This window comes from Melitaea cinxia, chromosome 1 (genome assembly GCF_905220565.1).
Source record: "Melitaea cinxia chromosome 1, ilMelCinx1.1, whole genome shotgun sequence".
NCBI classification, from domain to species: domain Eukaryota; kingdom Metazoa; phylum Arthropoda; class Insecta; order Lepidoptera; family Nymphalidae; genus Melitaea; species Melitaea cinxia.
The window spans coordinates 1909053-1932583 of NC_059394.1; the positions used below are offsets into that span (position 1 = coordinate 1909053).

A 23531-nucleotide genomic window follows, 5' to 3' on the forward strand; every position below is an offset into this window, starting at 1 on the left:
GAAAATTAAATACATCTGCTTATATTTTTCCATTTCATTCTTTCATAGATTTTTGGTATTTATTAACCAACTTTGATTTCAGTTTGTTTATTTACTAATATAGTAAAAATAAATAATAATAGACTTTACATTATTTACATTATAAACTGAATGCATATTTCTCTTTGGCCGATGCAACAAGTTCAGTGACCTTTAATATCACCATATTTAAACAAACGACAAATTCGACACTACACACGCTACAGAAACTTAACATTATTAGGAATTGGATGAATTATTTTTATGACCAAGATTTAAATCTGATTTAGTAACTCTGCAGTCGGTATGTGTGAAGAAGAATGGTATTCTTCGAATTTCCGGTTATAGGGTAGCGTAATATTACCAATTATGATAAATTCCATGGCACTGAGCAACACTGAATACTGGGATTCCCTATTTTATAATGTTTTTGTATACTATAGTCAATTATTTCTCAAAGAAAACAAAGTTTTTTTTTTCTAAAAGTACTTTAAATGGCCGATTACTTTGACTCATTGTATATAAGCACTCGTAATGTTAATTATTTTATAAATAACTCTTAAATTGTAACTAGAGTTACAAAGGTTACAAAACTATCATCTTCCATGTAACGTAATTTTTATGTTATAAATATGTTAACAGGTAAGTAAAATTTCTGCGAACTGCGGAATGACGTCGGATGAATGACTAATAACTACTGCATATCCGTTAAGATGACAGATAAAAAACTTTAAAGATATAAAAAAATCAGCAATTTATATTCATATCCTATATCTTTGTTAACAGACCAGATAAGTTCTAACATCGGGTTTAGGATATTTCACGTTTCAGCCTGTAACATCACACAGCTGGGTATAGGCCTCTTCCTCCGTGTTGGGGAAAAATCGGAGCTTTATCCATCACGCTGCTCCACTGCGGGTTGGCGGATATATTACTTACTATTAGGAACGATCGCTTTCAGATATCTATGATTACAACCGAATAGGATATTTACAGGCTTTGATTTATCTCTAGGACATATTATCTTTACCTACTTATTGTTAAATCAGTAACTAAGGAATAGTCTAGTGCCGAAGTTTTAAATATTGTATCGTGTTTCGTGAATCACTTCTAAAACAATTAATATCAACAAATTAGAATTGAAACAACAAATCTTTAACGTTTATACAACAATACAATTCACAGAAAGACCTACTCCCTAGAACCAATTTAAAAACCAATTAAAGATGGTAGATTGACAAACACCGGTCCAAAAAAAACTTCAAGACTCGTCAAGTAGTGTACAATTTTTTTTTTTTTTTTTTTGTTAAATAAATGAAACATGAATCGCAAAAACCCAAGACCAAAGGTCAAAGAACTTATCATTGTTTAGTTATTTACCGACACAATGTTCTTTGTGGGACCTCCTCCGATCAGCTTAAAAAATACACCTACAGTATTAGGTCGTTACTCGTGTATTAAATTGGTTATTAATTTTGATTTTAATATCTCTTATTGATTGGAAACAATTAGTTTTGATATTGAGAATTTTTTCTCAACCGTGAAGGTTTTAAACGAGTTTAATTTACTTAATCACGTTTGACGTATGTTATGATTGATGTTGATCTTTGGAAACTGCTATTAATTTTCTAATTAATAGCAGTTTCCAAATTCTCGCTTATTCACTTGTAATGAATGACTTTTCTTACTGGCAGTATATCATTTCAAGTTTTAAAAAAGATTGATAATTATTTTTAATTTTTAATTTGATATTGCGGTATTTATTTGTAATTATCTAGGCGGTCATCAAAGCTCTAATGTAGTATGATGAATAAAATATATATAAAACTAAAATAACATCTCTTAAGCAGTTACCCGTTGTATTACCGCTACAGTGAAGTTAACAAAAAAATTAAATTAAAAACCATAAATTAGAAAGGAAAATATTGTATGTACTTTCATTATCCCACTTGCCTATAAATTGCCTAAATAACGGGATCATAAAGTAAATACTGCAGATGAAATCATATGATCGCAAGAACTAACGGACCTCATTGAGTTGGACCTCCTTTTACGATCAAAAATTCTGATACACCTACAGCTGATTAATTTTACTGGCTGGTTAATTGTTATAAAGAAAAAAAAAATACAACACAAACAAAGGTGAAAAACGTTTCATCTTTTTGGAATGATATTTTATTGTATAAGAAAAAAAATTAAAGTGTACGTTATTAACAAAACAAATTTCTCTTACAGTACTTTGTTTGTTCACCATAACAACAAACCTTTTTTTATTAATCCTTATTATTTTTTAACTAGCGTATAGAGAAACGTATGCTTTGTTTGCGGTCATTTGCGTTATTTATCACAAGCATCTATAACAGTTATGCTTAAATGAGCAAACTAAACAGCATAAAAAAGCGCGAATTCTCCGAAAACCTTTAATAATTCGTATTAACAATTATGATTCACATGCATGACAAGTATTAGATATTTAAAGTAAGTCGATAAGTAGTACCTCGATAAATGAAATCCGAGTTGACATATACAAGAGGACAATATACGAGTATAAGCAATACAATTAAGCGGATCCTAATATGGAGCCAGTCACAAATAGCATCTGAGTCACTCATCGTTTTGCCTTAAGTTTTAACTTATTTTCCTCCTTCAAAGGAACTGTCTTGGTGTTAAAGAGATGTCTTTGTTTACGTTCACCGATGTGTGCGAGACGTGATCTGAATCTTAACACGGTATGCGATGAAAATATACAATTTTGTTCTGTACAGTATCAAACGGACGTTTGTAGTTTTAATGTAATTTTAAGCTCATCGTATTAAAATAAAATCTAAAATAATCTTGAAAGTTCGTTGACAATATTTATTTATTCTTTCATGAACGGTTCTTTTTACGAAATGAGTATACATGCTGTTGGTCTTAGCAGCCTTCACAGCATCGTCGATTTAGACCAAATACTGAATTTCAAAAAAAGACCCTCTCAATAAAAGACCTAGCCAAAAAGATAGAAGAAGCCAGAAAGATTCATAAGCAGTTGTAAGTATTAAGTTTTTACCATCTCGTTTATAATTCTATATTAATATTACAAAGAGGAAATACTTGATATTTTTTTTTTGTTTTTTTTTTATGGATAAACTCAAAAATTGTCGAATGATTTTAATTTTTTTCACCAGGATTATGCTACATGACCACATATATGTAATATCTCTTTGGCAGATTTGTCAGAGCAGAAGTATAGACTATGTCACAGTGATATGGGCTATAATTTAAAGATAGAAAATGGAACAACCAAAATCACACGATCCGCGCAAGTAAAGACGCGAACGACAAGCTACGAGTTCATTCATTCATTACAGCCTATACAGTCCACTGCTGGACATAGGCCTCCACAAGTTGACGCCAAAAATAACGTGAACTCATGTGTTTTGCCCATAGTCACCACGCTGGGCAGGCGGGTTGGTGACCGCAGTACTGGCTTTGTCGCACCGAAGACGCTGCTGCCCGTCTTCGGCCTGTGTATTTCAAAGCCAGCAGTTGGATGGTTATCCCGCCATCGGTCGGCTTCTTAAGTTCCAAGGTGGTTGTGGAACCTTGTTATCCCTTAGTCGCCTCTTACGACACCCACGGGAAGAGAGGGGATGGCTAAATTCTTTAGTGCCGTAGCCACACAGCACCCGTAAGCAGCAAGCTACAGACAGAGTATATACAATATAAATAACTTGTAGTAAACGCAAACTTTAGCAAAGGAAAGAATGTATTAATATATCATCAATTGATAGTAAGTAGCTACTAAAACTATTAATTTTATCTATATTAGTAATTTTGTCTCATCTCAGTATCTCAGTCCATGGGCTATTTAAGATCTACCGTACTACGTTTTATAAGAACTTCAAAATTACAAGTTATACCACAAAACGAAGCAATGACAGAACATTCTTTGTTGCAATCCAAATGTTTTAGCGCTCGACGTAATAAAGACACACAGCTTAAAATTTTATAAGTCAATTTTTTTATTCGTCCATAAATGCGATTGCTTTTTGTAATCTATTTTAAGAGCACTCAACTACAAGACTATAATTGAGATTAGTTATTACAAACACTAAATCAGTCGAAAACTGTTACAATCGCTTTCTCATCCCGTTATTCATAATCTAAAAAAGCATGGATGTTGTTTTTGGTTAATCTATTTTTGGCTATATTTTATCCGCTGCTTCGAGCCCTTTTTTCGTTACTCTTAAAACATATTTTAGTTGTATTCAATGTAATATTAAACACGTTTTTGAATTACTATTAGTTCTCTAAAAATGGATATAATTTAGTTATCATTGAACTGAAATTGATTGTAAGTTTTAACACAAATTGATTCATTAGTATTATAACCGACCTAATTAAATAGGTTATAAGTATTTATATTACATGCGTACGCACCTAATAAAATTGTAAGTCTCAATTGATTTATTTTGCTACTTTATGTTATGACCAAATAAAAAACAATTTTACGTCGATTTAATTTTTTGAAATTTATTTTTAAATTAACTCTTGATCCTTTTTTATTAAGCGTATATTCAACCAGAGGTTAAATATAATCATAAAAAAAATCGACTGCCAGTAACTTTCCCACAAACAATGTTAATTTTGTAGTATCTGCGTATGTCGGTGTAAGGGCGTTGTGCGGGTATTTAGTTTGAGTGGTTTATTTTAGTTGGCTTAACAGCACTACACACAAAAAGCAGTGCGGTTTAGTACGACGAACGACTACCCACTTTTACGTGGAAACTCTTTAACCGACTTGACAAAGAAGGAGGTTATCAATTCGATGAGTGTTGAGAGCTTTTTAAAGGGTTGACCGATTTCGATGATTCTTTTTTTAAATAGAAAGCTGGCGCTTGTCGTGCGATCCTATTTGAATTTGATTAAGATTTGACGAGTACTTTTTAAGTTATCTGTAATAAGGCGTATTTAGTTGACTATTTTTCCTCTATCTATGTTGTATTACTACTGAACGATGTCATCGGAATCGGTCTTTTTCGTTCGCAACCAAATATTTTTATTTTTTTTATCGATTTTGTTATATCGAAATTCCAATATGGTGTTTACTATATTTGCACAGACGCAATAAACGAGGTAGGGTCTACAATGTTATTATAACTCTAATAACGTATACGTTACCATTTTTATTATTTGTATCTTTATTTAATAACTTTTAATTGTATTAAATTTATTTTATGTCATTTTTGTCATTACAAATCATTTTGTCTAGAAATAAATTAATTTCAATTGAATTTTATGTCTATTTTATGTCTACACAGGCCGAAGACGGGCAGCAGCGTCTTCGGTGCGACAAAGCCAGCCTTGCGGTCACCAACCCGCCTGCCCAGCGTGGTAACTATAGGCAAAACACGTGAGTTTGCGCTATAATGTCTGGCGCGAACTTGTAGAGGCCTATGTCCAGCTGTGGACTGCGATAGGCTGAAGTGATGATAATAAATTTAATGTTATTTAGAAAAGTAACATTTTGTAGTTAGTTTGTTACAAACTAGTGGTGATAGAAGCTTTAAAGCACTCTACGACTGCATTTTCTAAGGAAACTTCTAAGTAGTTCAGTGTGAAGGGTACCGTATGATGTTATTTCTTTGATCGAAGCCCAACTATTTTTAGACAAAGATTCAGAATAAAGCCCTCGATTGTGCTGATTAAATAAATATATTAAATTACGACCCGTTTGCATACAATGACTATGACATCTAAATAAATAAAAACGAATCACCGAAATATAATATGCACGCGCACAACTTCCTAACGACTGAAGATATTTTTTTTTAATATATATATTGTACATATATATTCTTTGTTTAGTATTGCCAAGACAAGACAGAAAATTTAAACAAAATTAATTAATTCAAGAAAAAAAAGCAGTACTAAGCTCGCCGGGTCAGCTATAGTATTTAATACGTTATTATATAATTCATTTTATATTATACTTATGAAAGAGGCCGATGTCCAGCAACGGGATGTTTCAGGCTAAATCGTATTAATTTATAATAGTAACGTTACTCATATTTTACTAAATAACAAATATTAATACAAAGTTTTGAAACGATGACTGAACTTTACAATTAAATAATTCATTATAAATTTAGTGTAGTAGTAGTATAAATTTAGATTAAGTTAAAATTAAGTATAATAGTAGGTGAACATTTGCAACAATTTTTTTTAGTACGTATCATTTTTTTAAATATTATTACTATTAATAATACATTTATATAATTTTAATGTAAATAAATGATTTTATTACAAAATAGCTCTAATCTGTAAAAGTTACGTTTTCCATATAAAAAAATTCGATTTCAATCTCTTTATGCGTCAGTTGCAACTGCTTTTTATATGTCATTTAATAATTGTGTTTGCTCACAAACGAAAAAAAAACCGACTTCAATTACATCGACGAGTAATACAACGCAGATCGACGAAAAAATAGTCAAGTAACAACGCATAATCAAAGATTACTCAAAAAGTAGTAATCAGATCTCGATGAAATTTAAATGTGACTACATGATAATCATCGGCTTTCGATTAAATTAAAAATCATTAAAATCGGTACACCTAGTAAAAAGTTATTGCGGATTTTCAAGAAGTTCCCTCGATTTCTCTGAGATTCCATCATCAGATCCTGGTTTCCTTATCATGGTACTAAACTTGGGATATCTCCTTTCCAACAAAAAAAGAATTATCAAAATCGGTACATCCAGTAGAAAGTTATGCGGTATAATACAACGTAGGTCGACGAAAAAAGCGTCAAGTAAAAACGCATTATTAGATATAGCTCGAAAAGTAGTTGTTAGATCTCAAATAAATTTAAATGGAACCAATTGGCACACACCACCTTTCGATTAAAAGAAAATTTGTCGAAATCGGTCCACTCAGTCAAAAGTTCTGATGTAACATACATAAAAAAAAAATACAGTCGAATTGAGAACCTCCTCCTTTTTTGGAAGTCGGTTAAAAACATAAAACCATTTTCAATTTTAAATGAAAACAGTAACCAAAGAGAATCTTGTCCGCAATCGAGTTAAGGCGAACAATAACACTTTATTGTTACGAAACTACAACAATAATTAGGTTTATCTTTATAATAATATAGCAACATCGTGAGTAAATGTTTCGAAACCCACTTACATTTCGTTAAGAAAAATGTGAACGTATTTATCATAACTACAAATATAAGACCTATAATAATAATTATAACCTTATTTTATTGAATTTAAATTTAGTTCTTAATTTGAAACATTGTTTTTTTTAAACATCTGAACTCAACCCATGTCATAAAAATGGCGAAGTATATCAAGTTAAATCTTTAGGTGATATTTAAAACAAATTGATCGTAAGAAACAATAAGCCATTAACGCTGGCTGAACTTAAAACTTGACACTGAAAAGTGAAGTGATTTTAATGATCTTTTGTTTACAAGTAGATACAGTAGCCGATGTGCCCCATTCCTAATTATATTTTTTTTTTATCTTCAGATTTATTTTTTTAATATATCTCTAGAATATCAAAGGTCTATCATACGACGTATATAAGTGCATACCTACATTAAAATCATACCTGTTTATTTTGCTTTTAAAATTAATTTATTATGATACTGCCAATATATTTTAAACTGGAAAAAAATTGCGGTCTCGTAAGACAATTTTTTAAAACAACAGTAAGTTTAGTAAAACCAAGTTTGCAATTTGCATTTTTGGGTTTTTGACTTGTATGAAATACGTATGCATCTAATGAGTATTATTTCTCTTTCAGTTGTTGAACTTTATATCGATTAACCGTATTAGATACAAAATAATGACACGCAACAGTAAAATTAGCTACTTTCGGCGACAATTTGTTGTTTCGCGACCGGTCAAAATAAACCAAAAAACAATACTCTATGATCACTCACCGATAACGTATTTGGCGTGAAATCGGCATAGTGCTCCCATAACACACATCAACTGGTGACTTTGTTTACTTTTTATTCAATTATTGACAATTACCGCTCAACTCGAAACTGTGTTAATCCGTTATAGATAAAAACTGATTCATTTGAAAAACGAATTCGGTTTCGAATGTACAAATGTGTGGGTCGTGTATGAAATTAAAATCGATTGCTCAGAACTGAGTCAATAGAACTCACGTGAGTCTAAGAAATTTTCAAACGTAGTATACGTTAACTCTTAAACGACACATTTTTACGTAGTTGAAAAACGCTCTCGTAGGTCTATCTCTGTCTCTTATTTATCTATGAAGTAGACAAGGATAGAGATATGTATAGCAAAAGATAAATGACACTATGACCCGTGTACAGCGTCGCGGCGCGCGTGAGACTGCGCGTGGGTATGCAGAGTTCGCGTTCGAGTTTATTATGGTCTTGTATTTATAGAAACCGATCAATTTTCTTGTATGTACGTATAAAAACTATCGGTCGGGATCCATTCACGAGATTCCATCAATGAGCGTCGAGATGACGTCTCGTACGAACAAAGACTTCCGGATTAACATTCCACTGGTAGTACTGATTCCTACATAAATAACCGCGGCTTAGCAATGTTTATTTTTGCTAATGGCGTGTCGAAAAAAAAATTTAAGGGGCAACTACATATATGTACTGAGTAATAAGTATTTATAATAGTAACACATTGAGTACTTTTCATATATGTATTTTTATACAAATAAAGCAAAAACTTTTATCTGTTGGATATCGTCATCCGTCAAATAGCATTATCCCCAACTTGTGAAAAAGGCTTTAAGCCAGCAAGCGAGTGGACCACTACAACTGTCAACGCTGCGTCTCCCCAGAAAGTGATCCATACCCTTACTGAAATGATATAACATGATTACCATTATAGTCTGGATTTAGAGGGCGCATGACCAGACGGTGTGGCAAACATTACAAGAGGCCTATGACCAGCAGTGGACTTTTAAAGGTTGATGGATGGTGGATAATTGGATTATAGCCTAATCGCTAATAAAAGGGAAGAATCCAAAGTCAATAAAAGGATAGAAAGCTTAGCTAGTCGATCGACTACGGGACGCGGTGTGTCGCGTGTAGTCTAGACGAGATAATTTTATTTCAGACAGTTCATTAAACTACGTAACTAAAACGTCAGCGCTGAAATACGTAAAATGTTATAACACAAAGACTTACGTATAAAAACTTATTTTGAAAGATCATAAGCCACTAGTACATACACCTACACATCAATAAGTTACGACTTTTTGGTGCTGGGCTTTTATTCACTGCGATTCACTGGATTACACAAGATTGATCTATATTTTATTAACCGACTTCAAAAAAAGGAGGAGGTTACTCAATTCGACCGTATATATTTTTTTTTTTTTTTTTATGTATGTTCGGGGATAACTTCTTCGTTTATGAACCGATTTTGATAATTCTTTTTTTGTTGGAAAGGAGATATCCATAGTTTGGTACCATGATAAGGAAACCAGGATCTGATGATGGGATCCCAGAGAAATTGAGGGAAACTTTCAAAAATCGTAAGGGTGACTAGTAAATTTAATCATGTTTTCATTAAGTACTATAAAGCACTACTTTTTAATAAGGCTCTGGAGTCGATCTGATGATGGAGAAGATAGATAGTAGAGGGAACTCCTCAACAATTTATAGCAATTACCTGGTTTTTGAACTTAATTCGTTTCTATTGATGAGAACTTTGCACCTGTATGAGTTATAAGTGCCATTACAGTCTGATGATGGAGACAAAAGATAGTCGAGGGAACTCTTTAACGATTTATAGCAATTACCTGCTGTTTGAACTTAATTCGTTTCTATTGATGAGAACTTTGCATATGTATGAGTTATAAGTGCCATTTCAGTCTGATGATGGAGACAAAAGATAGTCGAGTGAACTCTTCAACGACTTATAGCAATTACCTGCTGTTTAAACTTAATTCGTTTCTATTGATGAGAACTTTGCACCTATATGAGTTACAAGTGCCATTACAGTCTGATGATGGAGACGAAAGATAGTCGAGGGAACTTTTCAACGATTTATAGCAATTACCTGGTGTGTGATCATCTGTGTCGCAGGACCAGGTTTGATGATGGAGCCCATAAACACTCGAGGGAATTTCTCAACAATTTACAGCAGTTACCTTTTGCTGTTTGACGACTGTTTTGATATAATGGTGCATGTGCCGTGTCGGCGGCGCCTAAACACCGACGGTCGAGGGTTCTATTACCGCTCGGAGTGGATATTTATGTTTATACAAATATTTATTTTCGGTCTAGTTGTTAATCCTTGTGGTTCTCCCAACCTAGCCTCAGAGAACACGTTAGGCTGTCAGTGCCGGTTGTTATTACGTAAACCTGATAGCGAACTTTACTCATAGTATGTCGACGCGTTAGCGCAGCGGTCACAGCACCGGCTGTTGCGCTGGCGTTAGTGGGTTCAATCTCCGCGCACGACAGATATTTGAATTGGCCATATAGATGTTTGTCATTGTCTGGGTGTTTGTGCTTGTGTATTGTGTATGTTTCCGGTCCCCCGACACAAGAGAAAAAGCATCCTTGTTAGGTCTACGCATCACTAAAAATTGTAAAATAAAATAATTTTTAACAAAAAAAAACCGACTTCAAACGAAACTAAAAAGTGAAAAATAAATTTACTTAGTACAAAGTAATTCGTATTTTGATTTAGTTAATCAGAAATGATTAAATAAATATTTTATAATTTTGAAGTTGGTGCCAAGTAAATACAATACAAATACAACCTGGCTACAATAACAAATACAAACAACATACACACAACAAACAAGTACAAAAAATATTATTAGATATGTCAAAACAATAACAGAATAATAACAGTATTCAACCTAATAGTCAATGAAACAAATTATGAAAGAAAACTGAGTACAACTTACGAGTAGATACTAGAGTAGTTATTGTTTTACTTGGCACCGACTTCAAAATTATAAAATATTTATTTAATCATTTCTGATTAACTAAATCAAAATACGAATTACTTTGTACTAAGTAAATTTATTTTTCACTTTTTAGTTTCGTTTGAAGTCGGTTTTTTTTGTTGTTAAAAATTATCTGTATTTAAATTGATCTATATTTAATCTGTATTTATAAATGTAAAAGCAATATTTTTAATAAATAACGTTTGATGATTTTAAAGTCCTTTTTATAGGATTATGTCGGCAATGATGGCACATGGTGGTAAAAGTGGTTACCGTAGTATAGACCTACAACACCAGAGGCATTGCAAGCGCGTTGCGACCCTCCGCCTGACCTTCCCCAGGAGCTCTGGCCACTTTATCCACCACAGGAAAAATACTATTTGAGAGCAGCTTTATATAGCTGTGATCTTCTGTAAGATATATCCTGCCGTACCCTAACCTCAATGAATGTTCAAAAGTTCGCATTAAAATATCAAGTTATATATATATATATATATATATATATATAATATCATTATATGTATTATAATATCATTATATGACTATAAATATAAAGAAAATGTTATATAAAAAGAAATAACTCACCAAAATCATAAAATTGTAAAAAATCAGCAGTATTGTAACGCAGTTTCACAACCATATCTTCAATATTCAAAAAAAATCATCAAATCATCCAATTTCACTACACTATTACACTAACAAATATCCCTGTTTTACATCTTACAAGTTTTTAACACAAAGAATCTTTGAAACAAATTTAAATATTGAGTGAACCACTCGACTAGAAACGCCAGTGGCAAATAAAGCATTAAAATGCTTAGTTACGGGAAAAAGTGTAATTAAGTAACGAGCGTAGATTAAAGACAAATACAGACAGTAATAAGTTACTTAACGGAGGATAATTATAGCTTTTAGGTCAGTTACGAGCTTTAGATGTTACATGACGTCTGGTAATTGAGACTTGTTCTCAATGGAGGTTGAGGTTAGGCCTAGTTTTAATTTTTAAAAAGTTACATAATTATGAAATAAACATATGATATTATTTATTTATTAAATTTGATAGTATTGAAATTGAAAATAAGCTAGAAAGCTTAACTTAAACCGACTTCCAAAAAAGGAGGAGGTTCTCAATTCGACTGTATTTTTTTTATGTATGTATGTTACTTCAGAACTTTTGACTGGGTGGAACGATTTCGACAATTTTTTTTAATCGAAAGATGTTGTGTATCATTTGGACCCATTTAAATTTATTTGAAATCTAACAACTACTTTTCGAGTTACATCTAATAATGCGTTTTTACTTGACGCTTTTTTCGTCGACCTACGTTGTATTATACCGCATAACTTTCTACTGGATGTACCGATTTTGATAATTCTTTTTTTGTTGGAAAGTAGATATCCCTAGTTTGGTACCATGATAAACCAGGATCTGATGATGGGATCCTAGAGAAATCGAGGGAAACTCTCGAAAATCCGCAATAACTTTTTACTGGGTGTACCGATTTTGATAATTTTTAATTTAATCCAAAGCTGGTGTATATCATGTGGTCACATATAAATTTTATCGTGATCTGATAACTTTCTTTTTGAGTAATCTTTGATAACGCGTAGTTACTTGACTATTTTTTCGTCGATCTACGTTGTATTACTCGTCGATGTAATTGAAGTCGTTTTTTTTTCGTTTGCGAGCAAACACAATTATATTATTTTTACTAGATAGATTTGAGATGAGGATATTTGCACCAATTCAAGTTTACGTTTAACGCTAAGATATTACATAGCACGTGTACGTTGAGCTATATTTAGATTCTTTTTAGAAAAAATAATACCTCAAGGTGCCTTTGATAAGAGGCAGTTACTGATTTATCTCGAACAAACAAAGAAATCATAATCTCTGTCAACACGGGTTCATCTCGATTGCCTTATCAGAATCCCATTTGCGTTGTAAAATTATTATCATCTGTTCAGACTGCGACACAAACTGCTGCAACAATATCGGACATTTATTACTGTCTACAACTATAAAATAGATTGTAAAATATCCCGACATAAATGTCAGAGATTAGGTTTTGTACTAATCACGTTTTGCGACACTAATTGCAAAGTTGCTATAGATTTCAGAAGAAAACCGTTTTTGACACACAGAGAGTAAGTGTATACACTTGTGTATAGATAATTGGATAGTAGACTGCACTTATTTTAATAGTATCTTGATTAACAAACTCTCTTGGTGTCTTCTCTATGTCTACGGGACATTGGCGACATCATCCAAGCTATTTATATTGTATTAGACGCTATATATCCAAATAAATTAATTACTAAAATGCTTTATTAATTATATTGACAAATCATATAATATAAATATAAATAAAAACCGCTTCATTATTACTGTTTAAATATTAGTAATAAAATGAAAAAAGTACAAATTCTTTTTAATCTTAGGTATATTTTAATTGAGTGCGGTATAATATTGCTAGTTGCATCGAAGTGTTCGTCGAAGCAATGTTTCAGACATCTATTTTTGCAAATAAAACAGTTGGTGTATTCACTAAGCGTAGGTGTCACTCTAATTTTACCTATACTTCACGTCATTTCCGGTTCTATTTCTAACATAATACTAACAAACATCGAAATTATTGTTAGGCTAGTGTAGGTGAGATAATACAAGTTTTATTTTTAACAACACTTGAAATATATTAAAAATAGTTACAATGTCATAGACACGTAATCATTACCTAACACTGGCGACACACATTTTATTTACATTGACAGTTTTAAATATGTTAATATCGACGCAGTCTCAATATTAATAATATGTCTACAAAGTACAAACTCTCTCAAAGGAAACAAAAACAATCACGTAATATTTAAAGTTTTTGTGTGAATATGTTTACCCTTAAATCGATATGTTAATGCAAATGACAGTGTTCGTAAATGTTGTTGTATCGTTTTTATTAGAGTTAGTTTACAAAGCACAAAATGAAAATAATTTTACATTTTATACCGCTATTTATTATTGCTCAAGTGTCGACAATTTTTATAAATTATTATAGGAATAAGGGAATAGGAATAAGGTTGGTAAATTTTGATTTCTTTAAATTTTTGAAACAAAAATAAAATCTCGCATTTAAGATAACATTAAAAACTTTCATCGCCTATAAAATAAACTCACCACGATGATAGCTCAAATGTTAGTCAATTTTAAATATAATTTTAAACCCCACGAAATAGCATATTTCTTATCCAAATAAATATTAATATTTTACCAAAATATTAATAAACGAATAGAAATCGAACGTAACCTTTCTCCTGAACTTACCTATTATAATATATTTACATACCTACTGCCTTTCTATAAACCTATGATTATTTAAAATAAATCAACCACTAACATACGAGAAATATTCTTTAAACATATAAGCTAAAAATCTCTCAAAAGAAACAAACATAACCCTCCTTTTAGGACAGTCGGACACAGCACCAACCAACCACCAATTGGTCGCAATTAAAAAGGATTCACCGTTAACTCGGTCAGGGGGGCCTTTGAAAAGGGGGCCAATATGTTGCGTACCTGACGCGAATGACGAAAGGCTTTCACTGTTAATTCTATGCTGATGTATGGATAGAGGACTGATCTTAAGATCTTTAGTAGTTCGCACCTGATTCTTGGATAATGATAAGGCTACTTTTGTTTTTTTTTTATTGAGGCTAGGACACAGTAGGAAATATCTTGTACAAAATCTGGAACAGTGCGTCTAGGGACGTACGTCTTTTATAGCATATCACAGCTAAATAATGCTTTTAAGAAGAATTGTGCTCCTGTGGTGAGTAAGGTAGCAAGAACTCTGGGGGAAGGTCGGTAATAGGGTAGGTAACGCGGTTGTTGCTCCTAGTGATCCAGGCGTCCATAAGCTACGGTGTCCGCTTACCATCAGGAGGATCATACGCTCGTTTATAATTTTTTTTTTTACCTTTATAGCATAAAAAAAGGCAAAAAACATCCGGTATACATCGAAGCGGGTTAAGGAGACATTCAGAACGACTGTAGTAACACCAAGGTTTCGTGTTAATCGTTTCCGGTTTAATGCAATATTTCAAAACGCAGACAAACGGATATTACGTGTATCCGTCAAATTTATTGACATTATTTTTTTTTACAGTAGCCATTTGATAATATTCATACATTTCTTTACTAATTAAATGCATATGACCGACTTAACAAATCGTTAAAAGATTTTTAAATCACGTCTAATGACTTAAGTATGATTGTAAAATATTGAAAATCTATATTATAGAGTTATGAAACGACAATGTCGACTAGTCCGCTGGCGCAGTTTATAGTGCCCTGCTTTTTGTTCCACGGGTTGCGGGTTCGATTCACGCTTGAAAATGTGTGTAATATGTATATTTATATATGTATTATTTCTATGTACATTTATCAAAAAAAAAAATTGCTGTTATAGTCGGCTGTTACCTATAATACAAGCATTAAGTTGCTTACCATAGGAACAGACGAACGTGTGTGTATATTATAAGATATTTATTATTATTCTTGTTGGTTTTATGATCTATACCTTTTATAAAGGCGGAATTTGAATCAGTAAAATTCTAACTTAATAATTTTGGTAAAAGCACCCATTTCACTCAAATTCAAATCTGTTAACTATTTTTATATATATATATATATATATATATATATATATAGACTAGCGCTTGACTGCGATCTCACCTGATGGCAAGTGAATATGCAGCCTAAGATAGTGCGTGCGTGCCTAGAAGATGCCTATTCACTCTTGATTTGAAGATACCCAAGTTATAATTATTTGAAAAACGGAAGCCGGAAGGGCATTCCTAATTTTTGCGGTGCGTATTAAAAAAGAGGAAGCAAAACGCTTAGTGCGAAATCGGGGGATTTCAACCACGTAGCGGTGCAAACTCATGCGATTGTTGCGGTTCGGTAGAATGGTGATAGTGGAACCAAACTATAACTATAGCAACAATCACTTGTAAAACTTAAAAAAAATATCCTTAATCTATTTCATGGTCACAGTCTATAACAGAAGCTTCATTCACTTCCCTCTGATATATCAGACATCAATGACATTCCCATCACGTATTACTTCGTCAAGTTCTCCTGCATTGTTATGAAGCACCTCATCACGATGCATACCTCGTGGTAGCTGTCGCTAAGCGAACATGCTTTGTTTTGTAATTCATTTATCTATGCATTCGTATTATACTACCTAATATTATAAAGAGGATGAATTGTTTGTTTTTAAGGTACATATTTAGTAAATCGAATTATTTATGCTTATATACGCGAATCATTTATGTTTGTTTCCATAGTAAAAAAGTTATTGTTCAGTTGCCAGAGCTATAAAAAAATTAAATTTCTAAAATAAAATTAGCCTAAGTTACCCCTTACCACATCTATAACTGTCAGTGAAAGTAACGTCAAAATCGGTCCAGCCGTTTCAGAGATTAGCCGGAACAACAGACAGACAGACAGACAAAAACTTTGAAAATGATATTTTGGTATATGTACCGTGTATACATCCATATGCATATAGTAAAAATTGGTTATTTTAATATTACAAACAGACACTCCAATTTTATTTATTTGTATAGATTGAGTCAAACAAAATCACCGGTAGGATAAGCTTAACCTTTTGCATAATGTTTTAAAAAAGGCACTGGCAATCAAGAGCCAGTGGATGTCATTTAAAAAATAAAATCCGTGGAAATCTATATTGATATTTTGAATAAGTTTATATGATTGTTTACGGCAAACTTTATTATAATTATTAATATAATTCATTTTATCGTAAACAAAGATATCCATGTTTTTCTAATTATTTTTAATTTTACACAAAAAAAAAGGTTTTAATAAGTGATTGACAAGTATAAAAACGTATAATTGGCTGCCTTTATTAAAATATGATAAAGCCACAATTTATACAGAATAGATAATATATTAAAGTTCACAAACATGTCCGAAAATTACCCGAAAGTGACACTCAATCAAAGTTTCACGTAAAATTAACGCGATACCGGTCACGAGCTATTTGTGCCACACGTAAATTATTATCTATTTGGATCAAAGCAACTATTTCAATCAAATTTTATACATTATTTATACATGAAACTACAAAGTAATTAATTATTTGTTATTAAACAACTCGTTCACTTTTTATAACCGACTCCAAAAAGGAGGAGATTATCAATTAGTATGTGTTTTTTTTGTACTCGTATATTTGTTACCTCATAACTTTTTACTGGGTGTACCGATTTTGATAATTCTTTTTTTAACGAAAGTTGGTGCTTGACGTTTCTCTCGCTGATTGAAATTTAATCGAGATCTGACGATTTTCAATTTTTGTTTATAGCATTGTATAACACTGTACGACTTGTACATGTGAATTTAAGTTTTTTGAAGTGAAACTAGGCACATTAGGTTAAAATTTTTGCGGATGAAACGGCAACGTTTTGATGAAACGGCAACGATTTTGTCGATGGCGCTGGAACAGAAATCTAAAGCTTTTGATTTGCATAAATATAAACGAGACTTAAAAATTTAACACTAAAGAAGTTTCACTTCTGACATGTGTACTTTGTACGCACGCACTTTTTTGTTTGTGAGCAAACACAATTATAGAAACAAATAATATCTATAAATATGAGTCCCTCGCGGTTCGTTCACTTATCTACTTATACATGTACATATTAAAACTCATTAGTCTCCAAGAATTGATACAATCATCATCATCATCATCATCATTCCAGCCTATCACAGTCCACTGCTGGACATAGGCTTCCACAAGTTCACGCCAAAAATGGTGTAAAAAATAGTGAGAATTGATACAATAAAAGGAATAAATTCAATTTATGTATTTCATCAAATTTACAAATCATTTTATAATTGATAACGATATCAAGTCATGGCTTGCATTAACAGCGATGAACTGATTGATTAGCTGTCCTTATCAGAATGTGATCCTATTCAGGAATTATGAAATGATTGACATGGCATAGTTTTATTTTAAAATGTCATTGACCTTAATTTTTTTATACATAATCAGATAAAATTTTGGGAAAAGTCATGATACAAACTTCTAGACAGACATCAAGGTTACATGATGTTTTTTGTACAATTGTAGAAACTAATTCTTCTTTAAATATAGCAAGAAGGGCAATAGACTGGAGTTCCTATTGCGATAACATGGGAAAAATTAAAGTCACTCATCCTTCACGGTGAACAACCTGGACTATCCAGCAGGCGCATATACTTACATACACCCTCTAGTAGTTTGATATGCTATTACACAATTTATACTTCCTTGTAAAAGCTAGTTAAATTATTAGAAACACAATACAAAGAAGATCCTAATTGACTATCGTTTGATTATCTGTGAACTATCGCTATAAATTATCTGTAATTATTAATTATCTGCGAACAATTACTGACAAAAACCATAGAAAAACTTTTACTATTTTTGCTATAGTTTTTGACCACTATACAATTCAAATGTCTTTTTTTGCCCTATAAATCAAAAGTAAATTTAAGTTGACAACATATTTTTTTCACGTTGGTTAATGTTTGGAATACCACGTATCATGTTTGTCAAATTATAAATACTGTACAGAATTGATTGTAAGAAATAGAAAGAAATGTGATTATAACAATCGCTCTCAATCATAAAACAAAGCCGTGATCTGGTTTTGTTTCTATATTTAGATACTTTATCGCTCCTTTTTAGGACATACTTAAAAATGACAAGAAATGCTGACAGTTTTTTTTCTTTTAAATTAACCGACAGCATGACGAATAGATTAAAGGCAAAAAATATTAGATATATTCAATATTTAAATAATGGTTTTTTTTCTGATTCAATAAAACTTTTTACATTATGTCCTACGTGATCAAATCGTATATGTTTTTATACAAAGATGACATCACATTCAAGTTGTATTGGATGTTGCATTTTCATATAAATACTATGATTGTCTATTCATATACATAGTCAACAATCAAAGGAATGAATTAACACACAAAGCATTTAAAACTATTAAGTAATAAACGGGAATTTATCTATTAAATAAATTTTTATATCAGAGCATAAGTAATTCTTAGAAGCGACTGCAAAAATGAACGATATAAATGCTTCGCTAGTGACGTGTTCTATTTGTAATTACAAAATAGCTATTACAGATAAGTAATGTTTGTAGATAATTTAATGTTATTATTTTTATTTTGAACGCATTTATAATTTGTTTTAGTAAATTGATTTAAATGCATATGTCGGGCTTGCATACGAGGATTTATCTACGACAGTAGGTTTATTCTAACATGTTTTAATTTAATGTCTCTATTATTGATAGCTTCTTTGATTTTAAACCTATTTTAGGAACTATCTATTTTAAACACGGTCACAATTGAAGTAACAAAATGTCAAATGGCCGGTTCCTTTATTAAGAAAACAGTACTTTTTTTCTTCAGACCGTTTAAATTTCAAATAAGACCTTTTTTTTAAATTTAACAATTCGTTAGAAAAATGAACCGATTTCTTCGCTCGTAAACGAAAAAATAAATCAACTTAATTTAAGTCGACGAGTTATAAAAAGTAGGTAGTCGAAAAAATAGACAATTTAATACGCATTATTAAAAATAACTTAAAAAGCACTCGTCAAGTACCAATTTGCTTTAAATGGGACAACACAACAAGCACCAGTGCTGTGTGGTTATGGTAGTAAGAATATAGCCACCCCCTCTCTTCCCGTGGATGGCGTAAGAGGCGACTAAGGCATAACACAGTTCCACTAACACCTTCGAACTGTTAAAGCCGACCGATGGCGGGATAACCATCCAACTGCTGGCTTTGAAATACACAGGCCGAAGACGGCAGCAGTGTCTTCGGTTGCGGGTTCGATCCCCACACATGACAAACATTGTATTGGCCATACAGGTGTTTGCCGTGGTCTGGGTGTTTGTGCAGTCCTTGTGGGTCTTCCCACCGTGCCTTGGAGAGCACGTTAAGCCGTTGGTCCCGGTTGTTATCATGTACACCTGATAGCGATCATTACTCATAGTAGGAAATATATCCGCCACCCTGCATTGGAGCAGCGTGGTGGATTAAGCTCTGATCCTTCTCCTACATGGGGAAAGAAGCCTTATACCCAGTAGTGGGATATCACAGGCTGAAGTATATCAAAATCGGTACACCCACTTAAAGTTCCCTTTTTCAAATTTTATAACAATAACGTTAGCGCTGGTTAGAAAACAAAATTGCAGTTAATGTTGTTAATATTTTTTGAAAGTAAATATATTTTAAGTTTCACTTTAATTTCGTGACTCAATGACTGATAACAGCACCTACTTTTACAACACCTTATAAAATAATGAACGTCAAATTGTTATTACTTATTTTTCAGTACTAGAGGTTTCGCCATACTTTTAAGTAGGTATCACCTGATATCTTTATCATTTATGTTAGTTTGATGGCTTTTTTATTATATAATATTATCATAACTTCAGCATTTCGCAGTCCAATGCTGGACATAGGCTTTCACAAGTACGCATCTAAAAATGTCGTGAACTCGTGTGTTGCCCATAGTCACCACGCTGGGCAGGCGGGTCGGTGACTGCAGGGCTGGCTTTGTCGCACCGAAGACGCTGCTGCCCATCTGTGTATTTCAAAGGCAGCATTTGGATGATTATCGCGCCATCGGTCGGCTTTTTAAGTTTCAAGGTTTAAGTGGAACTGCGTTATCCCTTAGTCGCCTCTTACGACACCCACGGGAAGAGAGGGGGTGGCTATGTTCTTTAGTGCCGTAGCCACACAGCACGTAGCAAGAATATACAGAGAATATGCGAAAGATATTGATCGAGGCCAAGATTAGTAATTTCTTAAATTTGGAAGAAACACTATCTCTGTCGATTGTGTCACTTTTATTGCTTTTTTGTTTGATAGTTTTTAAAAATGGTGATATAAACTACAACAAATACCAATTGGAGAATGAAAGTCCTCAACACGTGATAGTAAGTTACTTACATAATACATATGAAATGGTACGCCTAAAAAGAGACCCAACACTATAAACACAAACAACAAAATTCCCACTACCGCAAAATGCAACAACAGATTATAACAAAATTTCACCTGTCCCACATATCAACAATGTTGACAAGCAAATTACCTCACAACTAAATTCCATTATTAGACTAAAATCTTTACAACTACTTTGATATAAAGAACCTATCTTTGCCTTATTTCAAACTGGATACTATCACATTAAAACCGAGGTAATGCTGTAGCAATTTGACATTACCCAGGCTCTAAATAAGATGCAATCTTCTATGGCTAGTTTATGCGTGTACTTCCTCCATTGAGGTAGACAATGTAAACTCCCACGTGAAAGTGGTCTGCTTCCAAGTACCCGTGAGACTCGACTGCTGTCTACAAATATTGTTGTAGATACATGATTTCTAATTAATCTAATAAAATTGTAACATTGACTCAAACAACAAACACAAATCTGATTCGTCTGATTTCAAGTAAAGACAACAAAATTTCGTAAGCATTTGCTGCTTAACAGAGAAGAAAGGTTGTACGAGAATATTTTTTTTATTAGAGAAAAACATCATTTGTTTGCGTCTAATTGATATTTCATCGATTGAAGAATCATATCAGTTGTCGATTCGCATATTCTTAATTCAAAAATTTTAAAAAAAGAATATTCATTCAATAAATCTCACGATCCGTGCTAAATATTCTGTTTTACGTAACCATCAAATAAAACTGTTATAAACAAGAATTAAAAACAATCTTATCAGATTTTAATATGTTGTATAAATTTGCGAATCCCGTCAAAGTCATTTCCTCTGTCGTCCTTTGACCTTGATGTTGACAACGAGCAAGGCTGTACACTAAAACGTTATCTTAATCCACCTCTAAACAACATAAAATTCTCATTTGCGTCACCGTTTGAAGGTTCATTAACTTATTTCCGTAGTTTTTCTTAATGTGTGTTGAAGCGAATTTTAAGAACGCTGCTACTTGTTAAAAATAGCGTAAATTTTGCACTGTTTTTATAAACATTCGATAATCAATTAAAAAAATCTTAAATTTAACTGACGTTTGGCATCAGAAGAGATTTAATATTTAATTAATTTTCGTCAAAAACAAAATTACCGTCAATCGAATTCTATTTTGTCTTTTTTTACTTCTGTCCGCGGCTTTCAAGTTTCTGCTTTCAAAATATAGCATGTGTCACTTAGAGATAAGGTACTTTTGAAATCGTTTAAATTGTTCTTAAACTTTTCTATTAAAAACACACAGAAAACCAAATCTTTCCTATTTATAAGAATATAATTATTCTTATTATTATAAGAATAGAGTTAATATTATAAATTAAAGAATATACAAACAATATTTATTATAATCAATACTCCTATAAAACAAATTGACATAAGCGATTTATTGTAAAGTAAAACAAGATTTTGGCGCGTAATATCTCATGAACAGATAAAACAAATCTCGATAACCTCAGACAAGGCGAAGAAAGATATCAGATACAATGGGGTATTGTGTGCAAACAATCGATAGCTCGCTACCGACATCCGTGTCCTAACGGTTTTACGATATTAGCCGATATTAGGTGCCGGAGTGAATGGGCACCACATATTTGTATCATATTTGTGTTTAATTTAAATGTATTTGTAATAAATTTTCACGTTTACTGCCGATATTTCCGATATTCCGATGATTATGTTATATATTAGTTATTTAATTTTGTTTAGTTTTTATTTAGTGACAGGTTAGCGCATTTGAGCCCGGGTGTGGCGCTGGACACTTCTGTGATCTTCTGTCATCTATAGTAATAATATTATGTTGCAAAGTTTGCTTGTTTAAACACGTTAAATTTCAGGGATTACTAATTCAAATTAAAAATTCTTTTTGTGTTGGATAGCCTATAGATTATTGAAAATATAGATATCTGGAAAGGCTATAGATTATATTTTCCAGAAATTAACGCGTGTCAATGCGCGGTGCACAGCTGGTGACAAATATTTACATATAGGCTGAGAGCCCAGGAGGGTCAGACTTTCATTTCATAAAAGCTGAAAATTTCTCAGTGCATGCTCCCAAAACCGATAGAAGCAATGGCCAAATATGAAGTATAACTCATGGTTACTTTGGCAGATAAGTTGGCTCTTGGGTTAATAGGACATATTTTACGACAAGTTTAATAATAATAATAATAATACTACTTTTACAATTTACAGAGAATAAACATAATTATCTGCTGCTGTGTGGCTACGGCACTAAAGAATTTAGCCACCCCCTCTCTTCCCGTGGGTGTTGTAAGAGGCGACTAAGGGATAACAAGGTTCCACAACCACCTGGGAACTTAAGAAGCCGACCGATGACGGGATAACCATCCAACTGCTGGCTTTAAAATACACAGGCCGAAGACGGGCAGCAGCGTCTTCGGTGCGACAAAGCCTGTACTGCGGTGACCAACCCGCCTGCCCAGCGTGGTGACTATGGGCAAAACAC

The 23531-nt window shown here is 32.5% G+C and overlaps 1 protein-coding gene across 1 annotated transcript in view; it reads right to left on the reverse strand.

Annotated features, from left to right (window-relative positions):
• Window positions 1–23531, reverse strand: part of LOC123654994 (rho GTPase-activating protein conundrum) — an 84777-nt gene that overhangs the window by 25981 nt on the left and 35265 nt on the right. The window lies entirely within an intron of this gene.